Genomic DNA, 12,410 nt, shown 5'->3' with positions numbered 1-12,410 from the left:
CTTTTCAAGAATTGGCCTCAGGAGAGCACTTAAAATCTTTGTTTCACACTGTAAAACCAATTCCCTTACTATAAATCAATCTAAATCAAAAGTACTGATTTTCTCAAAAAGTCGAAAATCCTATGTGGCAATTAGATGGAAAACCTATTGAACAGGTTTATAAATTTCAATATTTGGGAGTTTTTCTCCAATACAATCTGGGCTGGAAGGCGCATATTGCATATATTTCAAATAAGGCTAAAGCCCTTTCTTTCGCGCTTTTGCCCTTTTTCTTTTCCGATGGGGCTCTTCGTGTGCCATCCGCCCTGAAGGTATTTAAAGCCAAATTGATCGCGACACTGGCATATGCTGTCCCTTTATGGGGGACCGCAGTAAATTTGATGCCCTTGGAGGTAATTCAAAACCAATTCCTAAGACGGCTGTTAAAACTCCCTCAGTGCGTTAGCAATGCGGCTATTCGCTTAGAATTAAAAACTACATCTTTAGAAAATACTCTTTGGAGGCGCAGCCTTTGTTATTGGTTGTCCTTATGGCATAGGCTCCCGAATCTGTACCTGATTCAATGTCTTTGGAGGGGTGATTTTCCCAGCCCATGGGCAAGAGAGAGCCATTCTAAAGTAGTGACCTATGGATTGTCCCCATCAGAACTATTAAAACTGGACCTAGCCACGGCTAAAAGAACCCTCATTCAAAAACTTGAGGAGATTGACCTCCAACAAAACACCATTCTGGGTAGTGGCACTTGCTCACCACTAAATCTTGGCATAGTGCCTTCCCAGAAGATACCATCTTATTTGACTTCCTTGTCTGTAGCGGCCCACAGATACGCCTTTATTAAGGCAATATTTAATGCCTTCCCTTCTAATGTTATGAACAATAGATTTTCCAAAGGTCAGATTTCAGCTGTGTGTGTATGTGATAATAGATCTATTGAATCCTTACAACATATACTATTTTGCTGTCCGCTGTATTCAGTTTCTCGGACCAGATTTTTGTCCCCTTTATTATTGGAAACCTCGGGTGACTCCTTGGAAACACAGTTAACACATTTACTGCAAGATTCTGATCCGAGTAGGTCCCTTTTTGTTGCCAGGTTTCTGATTACAGTCTTAGCTTATAAGAGAAAAAATGGATTACTTTATGATTATTGATCTCGTTTAAATAATACTGATTTATAGTGATAATCTGATATATTAAGTGCTGTATTGCTCTTATTTTAATGGAATTTAGAAATTAATGAGGGACAACATTTGCCCTCCTCCAGTCTGCTGGGACTTCGCCTGTTCTTCAGGAATTCTCAAAGATTACTGCCAGTGGTTCTGAAATCACCTCTGCCAGTTCTTTTAATTCCCTTGGATGTAGTTCATCTGGCCCTGGAGACTTGAATACATCTAAACTAGCCAAGTATTCTTGTACTACCTCCTTAATTGTTCTGGGCTGTGTTTCCCCTGCTGAATCATCTGCTCCATATTCTTCAGGTCGGGCATTGTTTTCTTTTTTGGAGAAGACTGAGGAAAATAAGGCATTGAGGAGTTCTGCCCTTTCTCTGTCCCCTGTTCGCATTTCACCATCTTCTCCTCTAAGTGACCCCACTGTTTCCTTGTTCTTCCTTTTGCTACGGGCATACCCATAAAAGCCCTTTTTGTTGCTTTTAACCTCTCTAGCAAGCCTGAGTTCATTCTGTGCTTTAGCTTTTCTGACTTTGTCTCTACACGCGCTGGCTATACTTCAGAGGCATCTATCTCTTGGATTCTCTGTAAATTCTTCCCCTGCTCTTTGAGATGTACTGAGTGCTTAGAAAAAAAGGCTTCCCTCACAACGCTAACCCTCTGGCATGAGAGTATCATGGAGATTACTCTAGAGGAGCTTGCAAAGTATATACCTCTCCCAACCCCTTAGCCCTGGCAGAGGGGGTACTGGGTTACTGCTGGGCACAGACATGGGTGAGACTCTATTGTCATCCCATCAATAATACCACAACTATACTGATTCCAGTTTCTCTGGAACAAACCAACAAGCATGGGTGCAGAAATTGGAGTATTAGCCACACAGGGTCACTGTCCCGCTAGATGGTTCCAACACCAACTGTTCCATGGCACAGTCATTTACAGTATCTGGAAATTTTAACTCTGTGTCATGACTGGAGCACATATCCAGCCAGTCTCGGTGAGGGCAGGTAAAGTTACCCTTCACTACAACATGTTCTCTTTTGGATGCTTCCTTGATTCCATCATCATCATCATCATTTGCATCAGGTGCCCAGTAGCACATCCTCAGTACACAATTATTCTTGGTGTTCGATGCAACCATAGCTGGAATACTATGTACAGTGGTACCTTGGTTCTCAAACTTAATCTTTTCTGGAAGTCCATTCCAAAACCAAAGCATTTCAAAACCAAGGCATGCTTTCCCATAGAAAGTAATGCAAAATGGATTAATCCATTCCAGACTTTTAAAAAGAACCTCTAAAACAGCAATTTAGCATGAATTTTACTATTTAACGAGACCATTGATTCATAAAATGAAAGCAATAATCAATCTACCGTACCATAAAATAAATGAGATAGTTTTGTAGATGATAGAAATTAAAATTATTATTATTTTCTTACATACACTGATGATAGCCATAGTTTGGATGGGATGCTTTATCTATTTCCACAGTCACACCCTCAATCAATCAGTAGCGGAACTGGGCTCCAGACAGTCACAAAAACAAATTAACCTAAAAATCCTCAAAAAAAAAAAAGGCAAAATAAATAGCAAAAACAAAAGTGGCAAACTAAATCCATTCCGGAAGTCCGTTTCACTTCCAAAATGTTTGAAAAGCAAGGCACAGCTTTTGATTGGTGCAGGTGCCCCCGGAAACAATAGCCGACAGCTGCATTGGACACTCGGCTTATGAAAAATGTTCCAAAACCAAAACACTTACTTCCGGGTTTTTGGCATTTGGGAACCAAGGTGTTTGAGTACCAAGGCGTTGGAGAACAAAAGTACCACTGTATAGTTTTGATCACTGCTTCCCCCAGAAATGTGCATGCGGTCTTGAAATATTACACCTGCTCCTTTTGAAATGTATTTGTTTTATGCCTGTTGAATGTCAGTCAAGGGCTGTAGTCTCCCAGAGAAAGGGACATTGTCTAGAAAGGCTTTTAGAGAAGTGGCTTGCTCCTCATTCCTACTGATGATTTTCTGTTTTTCTTTCTCCCCACCCCAGTATTTTATAAACAAGCAAGTAAGAGACCGTCAAATGATTTTTTGGATTGGAGTCTTTAAAAACAAGGAAAAGAAATGGTCGTGGCTGTCAGGAATGGAGGCTGCAGTCCAGTAAGTTTTTGAAGAAACATTTGTTAATGGCATGTGTTCAAAAAAGTTGCAGATTTTGTTTACTTAATTGATCCTTTCCCTCTCCAAATATATTTTGCCATGCACTTTTCTCTATTACCAAAGATCTACATATGCTCTCCTCCACATCATTATCCAGATGAGTCCCTGCTTCTTCTCACTAGGTTGGAGAGGCAGGAAGGCTATTCTTTTTGCTTCTCTAACCTAGTGAATGCGGTGATTCGGAAGAGGAAGAAGGCATGCTTTTAAATGGTTTCTGCTGATTAACTCAGCTTCAAAAGGACTCGCAAGAACCTAAAGCTAAGCAACGCTCTCTTTAGGAAAGTATTTCTGCAGTTATCTGCTAAACAATCTGAATAACCAGTAATCTCAAACCTAAAATAACAGGAGCAGATGAAGGAGCAGATGAGGTCTTTAAGCGGAGGCTTAGAATCATAGAATCATAGAATCATAGAGTTGGAAGAGACCACAAGGGCCATCCAGTCCAACCCCCTGCCAAGCAGGAAACACCATCAAAGCATTCCTGACAGATGGCTGTCAAGCCTCTGCTTAAAGACCTCCAAAGAAGGAGACTCCACCACACTCCTTGGCAGCAAATTCCACTGCCGAACAGCTCTTACTGTCAGGAAGTTCTTCCTAATGTTTAGGTGGAATTTTCTTTCTTGTAGTTTGAATCCGTTGCTCCGTGTCCGCTTCTCTGGAGCAGCAGAAAACAACCTTTCTCCCTCCTTTATATGACATCCTTTTATATATTTGAACATGGTTATCATATCACCCCTTAACCTTCTCTTCTCCAGGCTAAACATACCCAGCTCCCTAAGCCGTTCCTCATAAGGCATCGTTTCCAGGCCTTTGACCATTTTGGTTGCCCTCTTCTGGACACGTTCCAGCTTGTCAGTATCCTTCTTGAACTGTGGTGCCCAGAACTGGACACAATACTCCAGGTGAGGTCTGACCAGAGCAGAATACAGTGGTACTATTACTTCCCTTGATCTAGATGCTATACTCCTATTGATGCAGCCCAGAATTGCATTGGCTTTTTTAGCTGCTGCATCACACTGCTGACTCATGTCAAGTTTGTGGTCAACCAAAACTCCTAGATCCTTTTCACATGTACTGCTCTCAAGCCAGGTGTCTCCCATCCTGTATTTGTGCCTTTCATTTTTTTTGCCCAAATGTAGTACTTTACATTTCTCCTTGTTAAAATTCATCTTGTTTGCTTTGGCCCAGTTGTCTAATCTGTTAAGGTCATTCTGAAGTGTGATCCTGTCCTCTGGGGTGTTAGCCACCCCTCCCAATTTGGTGTCATCTGCAAACTTGCTCAGGATTCCCTCAAGCCCATCATCCAAGTCATTGATAAAGATGTTGAACAAGACTGGGCCCAAGACAGAACCCTGTGGCACCCCACTAGTCACTACTCTCCAGGATGAGGAGGAGCCATTGATGAGCACCCTTTGGGTTCGGTCAGTAAGCCAGCTATAAATCCACTGAATGGTAGCATTGTCTAGCCCACATTTTACCAGCTTCTTTACAAGAATATCATGGGGCACCTTGTCAAAGGCCTTGCTGAAATCAAGATAGGCTACATCCACAGCGTTCCCTTCATCTACCAGGCTTGTAATTCTGTCAAAAAATGAGATCAGATTAGTCTGACATGACTTATTTTTCAGGAACCCATGCTGACTTTTAGTGATCACAGAGTTTCTTTCTAGGTGCTCACAGACTGTTTGCTTAATGATCTGCTCTAGAATCTTTCCTGGTATTGATGTCAGGCTGACTGGGCGGTAATTGTTTGAGTCCTCTCTTTTCCCCTTTTTGAAAATAGGGACAACATTTGCCCTCCTCCAGTCTGCTGGAACTTCGCCTGTTCTCCAGGAATTTTCAAAGATTATTGCCAGTGGTTCTGAAATCACCTCTGCCAGTTCTTTTAATACTCTTGGATGTAGTTCATCTGGCCCTGGAGACTTGAATACATCTAAACTAGCCAAGTATTCTTGTACTACCTCCTTACTTATTCTGGGCTGTGTTTCCCCTGCTGAATCATCTGCTCCATATTCTTCAGGTCGGGCGTTGTTTTCTTTCTTGGAGAAGACTGAGGCAAAGAAGGCATTGAGGAGTTCTGCCCTTTCTCTGTCCCCTGTTTGCATTTCACCATCTTCTCCTCTGAGTGACCCCACTGTTTCCTTGTTTTTCCTTTTGCTACGGACATACCCATAAAAGCCCTTTTTGTTGCTTTTAACCTCTCTGGCGAGCCTGAGTTCATTCTGTGCTTTAGCTTTTCTGACTTTGTCTCTACACGTGCTGGCTATATGTTTGAATTCCTCTCTGGAGATTTCCCCCCTTTTCCATTTTTTGTACATATCCCTTTTAAATCTTAACTCAGTCAAAAGTTCTTTAGATAGCCAGCCTGGCTTCTTTAGGCACCTTCCATGTTTCCGTCTCATTGGTATTGCCTGAAGTTGTGCTTTTAATTTCTCCCTTTTAACAAACTCCCAACCATCATGAACTCCCTTCCCTTTTAGTATTTCTGTCCATGGGATTTCACCCAGCGTTTCCCTAAGTTTTCTGAAGTCGGCTTTCTTAAAGTCTAGAATTTGGACCTTAGTATGCTTGCTTGCTTGCTCCTTTCCGCTGGATAATAAACTCCAGAAGAGCATGGTCACTCCCACCTAATGATCCTGCCACTTCTACCCCACTAACCAAGTCATCACTATTGGTTAGGACCAGATCTAAAATGGCTGATCCTCTTGTTGCTTCTCCCACTTTCTGGACAATGAAGTTGTCTGCAAGGCCAGTGAGGAATCTGTTCGACCTTATGCTTTTTATGTCAAGAATGCTTTGATGGTGTTTCCTGCTTGGCAGGGGGTTGGACTGGATAGCCCTTGTGGTCTTTTCCAACTCTATGATTCTATGATTCTAAGTAAGTGTGTGAGAGAAGGTAGTTCATGCCACTCTCTTGGACAGAATCATAGGCACATAAAAATTTAGAGTTGTATGAAACCCTAAGGGTCATTTAGTCCAACCCCGCTGCAAAGCAGGAATCACAACTGAAGAATCCTTGACAGATTCCTAATAGCTTGGGTTGCTGTCAGCTGGCAGTTTAAGACAGTTCATGGTTCCCTTTAAGTATCTAACAACTCTTTCCAACCTGCGTTGATGCATTGATAAGGTCAGAGAAGATCCCACTCACCCACAGCTTGGTAGTAGAACAGCGAGCTGGTGTGGTATTTATTTCCGAGTCTGGATTAACAAAGGTTCACTTTCTATTTGTGCAATGTCTCCTGGTACAAAATCCATTGGCATTCATCTCTATTGATGCACCCAATACCAACCTATAATCCTTTTTGGCAAAGGTATTGAGGACGCGGGTGGCGTTGTGGGTTAAACCACAGAGCCTAGGGCTTGCTGAACAGAAGGTCAGCGGTTTGAATCCCCGCGATGGGGTGAGCTCCAGTTGCTCAGTCCCAGACCCTGCCAACCTAGCAGTTTGAAAGCACGTCAAAGTGCAAGTAGATAAATACAGCGGGAAGGTAAACAGTGTTTCTGTGTGCTGCTCTGGTTTGCCAGAAGCGGCTTTGTCATGCTGGCCATACGACCTAGAAGCTGTATGCCGGCTCCCGCAGCCAATAACATGAGATGAGCGCCGCAACCCCAGAATCGGTCACGACTGGACCTAATGGTCAGGGGTCCCTTTACCTTTTTATTGAGAAACTTTACAAATGGGCAGTGGGGTTGTATAATACTAGCTGGGAACCTAAACCCTGTATGCCAGTGGTTCCCAGCTAGCTAAGTACTGTAGACCCCTTGTTTTTCAAAAATGTACCTTTGAACATTTTGATATCTCTGTGGCAATTTTTGTTATGTAAATGACACCATGGAGTCCCTGGGTGGATGGTCCCTGGACCCCCAATTGGGAACCACTGCTGTAAATGATCTTGGACTTGATCAAAAGGGAGATCTCAACCAAACATCTCATGGGAGTAAAAAAACCACCTACTACACCATTATTACTAATTTAATAGATTCACAAAGAGCTAAAAATGAGGAAGTTCTTGTCACGCAGTGGTAAATTAATCAAAGCAGAGTCTTCTTTATAAACAGAACAAAACTTTTACTGAGGAAAATAAACTTGTTCATAAACAACATAGTCAAAGAGCACACACAGAGTTCTCATAGCAGCTATCTAACTTTTCAGAGAAGCGTAGTCTTAGTTACTGTCTAACTAGAGTCCTGGAGCCACTCTGTCTGCAACAACCATACATTCACATAGGCATATACCGACACTAACTGAGATTTACTGAGGCCCATAGAGAGGCTGTCTGCTTTTTATAGGGAGAATGAGCCATCACTCAAAATGAGTCATGAGTCACAGTGACTTAGCAAAATAATTTTTTCTTCTTCCAGTAGCACCTTAGAGACCAACTACGGTAAGTTTGTCATTGGTATGAGCTTTCGTGTGCATGCACACAAAAGCTCATACCAATGACAAACTTAATTGGTCTCTAAGGTGCTACTGGAAGAAAAGAAAAGAAAAATTGTTTCGACTACGCCAGACCAACATGGCTGCCTACCTGTAACTAGTGACTTAGCAGTTTGCTGTTAACAGTTAACAGTAGGCTTGAAAATTAGAGGATTGGCAAATCAAATTAATAAATTATCAAAATTTGGCGAGGGAAATAGGAGAAACGAAGGGGATTCTAGTGCAGAAAATTGATAAGGACTGGGAAAAATTTAATGAATATAAGAAAAAATTGTGGAAAACGCCAACCTCTTAGCTGACAGATGAAGGACTCAAAAAGATTTTAGAAAATTAAGGAATAAACGCTATTAAAAGGTATACAAAAGAACTTGGAAACCGAAACCGAAATAGAGAACAGGCTGGAAGTCACAAAGAGTGTGTGTGTGGGGGGGGGTGTAGGGTGAATAGGTGGGTGGGGTTTTTTCTTCTTTCTTTCTTTCTTTCTTTCTTTCTTTCTTTCTTTCTTTCTTTCTTTCTTTCCTCTTTTCCTTCTCTTTTTTGTATCTGCAATTGTGGTTGGATGATATTGTGTTAAAAGGTACGAACCTTTTTTCCTCTCTTCTTCTTCTTCTTCTTCTTCTTCTTCTTCTTCTTCTTCTTCTTCTTCTTCTTTTTATTTTAAGCAAAATTTGTATTATTGTATTATGGAAATTTAAATAAAGAATAAAAAAGAAAGAATTTTTTTAAAAAAAGAATAAAGAAGCAAAAATATTATTTAAAGTCAATAAAATAAGTTTACTCACAGCATCATCAGTTCACAGTTGGATCCCTGTAAGCAGACTTAGTTACAAAGTATATACATGTAGAACTATCCCATATGGAGATAGATAGTCCCTTTGTCCTGCTAGCTGAAAGCCAACAGAGCATCTCTAGCTAAAAAGCTGCTTGTCCAACGATGGAGGAAGCCAAAGAGAGAGAGAGTGCTGCATGTCTGGTCCTTTTGTTACCTGGACAGGTAAGGTCACGCCCACCTCTAGTCACATGCAAAAGGAAGTATGTCCCAGCCCAGGAGGAAACAGGAAGTTTTCGACTGGCTGGACCAAACATCCCATCACATGTCCACTCTAGGAAAACAAGGAATTTTGCACTTGACTGCTACTTATGTATCATATCTCACATACAGTCTTGAACCACAGCTTTTTTTTTTACATGATTAGAATTCTAAAATATGGGAAGAAAAATCCATCACAATTGTGGCTGGATGTTAAGAGAGAAAGCGCCAAACATCTTTTTAATGGTAGAAGGCATGGGGAGCTGGTGAGGAAGTAGACAGCCAATTTTGATTGATTAGTGCTGCTGTTTCTTTTCTTTTCAGCTACTGGAGTGATCGGTCAAATTATAAATTGAACCACGACTGTGCTGCAGTCACCTTTCAGTGCTACCAAGAAAAATGCTGGGATGCATTAGATTGTGATCTACAAATGCAGTATATTTGTAAGAAGGGGCCTAATGATGCTTGGATCTATTGAAGACACTTTAAGATGCATGAAACCGTATCCCATGATTTCTACACAAAAGCAAAACCAAGAGATCACTCCCACCCTACTGTTTTAATCCACAATCCACACTCTGCCATCTAGGTTACAGGACTCTTGGGCATCAGCCCTCAAAATCACCTTGAAAAGATCTTATTCTGCAAGCTCAAACGCAGATGGCTACAAAAATAAAGAATGGAAGGGTCTAGTCATGGCCTGTTTTCTGTTTAATGTATTTATTTGCAATGCATACCAATATTTGTTTCCTTACTCTGTGTGTTTGATGCCCCATTGCCCCTTTTGATCTCCATGGTCGCTACCTTACAAGGCACAGAAGGACAACCATGCATGCCAGGCAATGAGAATGGGGGCCACCCAGCGCCTGGTGTCCCCTTCTAGCAGACTCATCACAAATACAACTTTGGCTTCATCACTGAGAAATTCCAGCGCCCTTGCTCTCATAAAGAGCTAACATTGGGCAACAAACACATTGAACGGCTCTTGGTTTCTTCAGAACTTGGCAGGGGGCAAGACTGGTGCCCACACCAGTGTGGGCACAGCACTGGCATCATGTGGTGCTCCGTTAATGGCATTCATGGTGGCAGGGGTGACAACTTGAACAAAATATAGAGCAGGCATCCCCAAACTTCGGCCCTCCAGATGTTTTGGACTACAATCCCCAACATCCCCAACCACTGGTCCTGTTAGCTAGGGATCATGGGAGTTGTAGGCCAAAACATCTGGAGCGCCGCCGTTTGGGGATGCCTGATATAGAGGGTGGAACAGATAAGCTTCCCCCTGCATAACTGATCACAGGGTGATCAGAAGGCCAAGGGACCTCTGCCCCCTAGGAGTTGTCTCCTATGCACAGTGGCCGTCAACTGAGTTAAGTAACCAATCAGACTCTGCTGTTCTGAATCACACGTTTACAAGGTGTGAATAGCTTCCTCTGTGTTGAGGACTAGCACCCCAGGAGCTAGTCTTCCATGTTGAACCACTCCTATTGTCAGAAAGATGTTTAGTTAGTATCTCCTTTCTTGTAACTTGAAACCATGGGTCTGGACTTTCGGGTGCCATAGGAATGGCGGACGGAGCGCAAGCATGATCGTTCCGACAGGCTCAATCTTCACGAAGGGGTAGAGGAAGCGCTAAGGCAATGTGCACCCCTAAAACAAACCTAAAGGGATATCTTTAGGCTCTTCAGGGTCCTGCAACTTGAAATGTGAGCTCTCTCTCTCCCCCCTGGTGTGGTGTGGTGGTTAAGAGCAGTGGACTTGTAATCTGGTGAACTGGGTTAGATTCCCCGCTCCTCCATATGCAGCTGCTGGGTGACCTTGGGCCAGTCACACTTCTCTGAAGTCTCCCAGCCTCACTCCCTTCACAGGGTGTTTGTTGTTGGGGAGGAAGGGAAAGGAGATTATTAGCCACTTTGAGACTTCTAAGGGTAGTGATAAAGCGGGATATCAAATCCAAACTCTGCTGCTGCTGCTTTGAAAGGAGTTGGGGGGGGGGGGGAGAGACAAGATCAAGTTGCTGAGTAAGTGCTCCAACACAACACAACACAACACAATGAAGAAAAGCCTAAAGCTCCAACTGACAGTGGTTACTTTTCCAAAAAAGTTGCAAAGCTGAAGAAATTATTTGAACTAATTTGGATTGATCTGGCGATCTGATGAGATGTTAAAAAGGAAGTCCATCCCCTTAACAGGGTGGAATCGGTACCACCAACTAAACGAGGAGTTCAAAGCAGATTTTTATAAAATGGTTTTACAAGTGAACTTTCAATATTCGATAATGAATTATTACAAAATAAAGCAACGGTCATTTTTAAAATGTATGGAATTTTATTGGAATGTGGGGTTAAAGCTGAACAAATAAAAGAGGTAATGATGAAATGGGCTATGGATATAGATAAACATATTCAATTATCACCATGGGAACAATTATGGAAAGAGAGTTGGAGATTCACGGCTGGCAAGAAGATAAAGGAAAACTTGTTAAAGATGTTTTACAGATGGTAATTAACACTGAGCAAAATATTAAAAATTTATAAAACATATATGCAGTGGACCTGTGATAAGATTAAGGGCTTCTCAGATATGTTATTTGAAGAGCTAAAGAAAATATTTAAGCAAACATTTGTTTTTTAAAAAACAGAAGATTTTTTATTGGGTATACTAGATTCGGATATCACAAGGGAAAACAAGAAAATATCCCTTTATTCAGCAAGTGGCAGCAAGAACCCTAATTGCAAAAAACTGGAAAAATGGGACAGCATCAACAAAAAAAGAATGACAAGGAAAATTATTTGATTACATTGAATTGGCTAGAATGACAGATGCAATTAGGGGTCAACCTAAAGAAACTTTTTCAAAAAGTATGAGAAAAATACAAAGATTACATTAAAAAGCAGTGCCCTCAAATTAATACCCGGACTTGTTTTGATTAATTTTTGCAAAGCAAATTATGGTGAAAAAGCTTAAAATAGAAAGAAAAGGGGGGGAAAGTGAGAAGGAAACAATTTACTAAATATGAAAGCAGAACCATGTTGAGGATGAAGGAAGTCAACTAGAAGAAAAGAAGAACTGAAATATGCTTTCATGTTCATTGTTTATTATTGGTTTCATATTGGTTTTTGTATTTTCTTTTAAAGTTTTCCTCACACTCCCCCACTTTTTATTAGTCTTATGTGTGTCTGTTTAGGGAAGCTTTTATTTTTATTTTTTTAAATAATTTTTATTAGTTTGATATAACAACACAAAAAGACAAAACATTAAAAGAAAACATTTCTGCCCCCCTCCCCCCCTCCCCCCACAAGTCCCCTTCTGCCACAAGTGGATCCTGCGGGTGTTGAGAGTCGAAGGTAGTCCATTTTAAATCTGGGTTTGTCCTCACCTCCCTCTCCCCAGCTCCTGAACCAGGAGGCCCCGAGACATAAGGAGAGATTCGGATAGGGAACCCCCCAACCATTTATATCTTTCAGCATAGTAGACAGACAAACAAACAAATAAAAGTTTCAAATTCTTAATTTGTTAAACATTGTAATTGTGACTTCCTCAGATCCCTTCTTCCTG

Source organism: Zootoca vivipara, chromosome 9, assembly GCF_963506605.1.
Source record: "Zootoca vivipara chromosome 9, rZooViv1.1, whole genome shotgun sequence".
Classification (NCBI taxonomy): Eukaryota; Metazoa; Chordata; class Lepidosauria; order Squamata; family Lacertidae; genus Zootoca; species Zootoca vivipara.
This window is presented reverse-complemented; position numbering follows the sequence as displayed.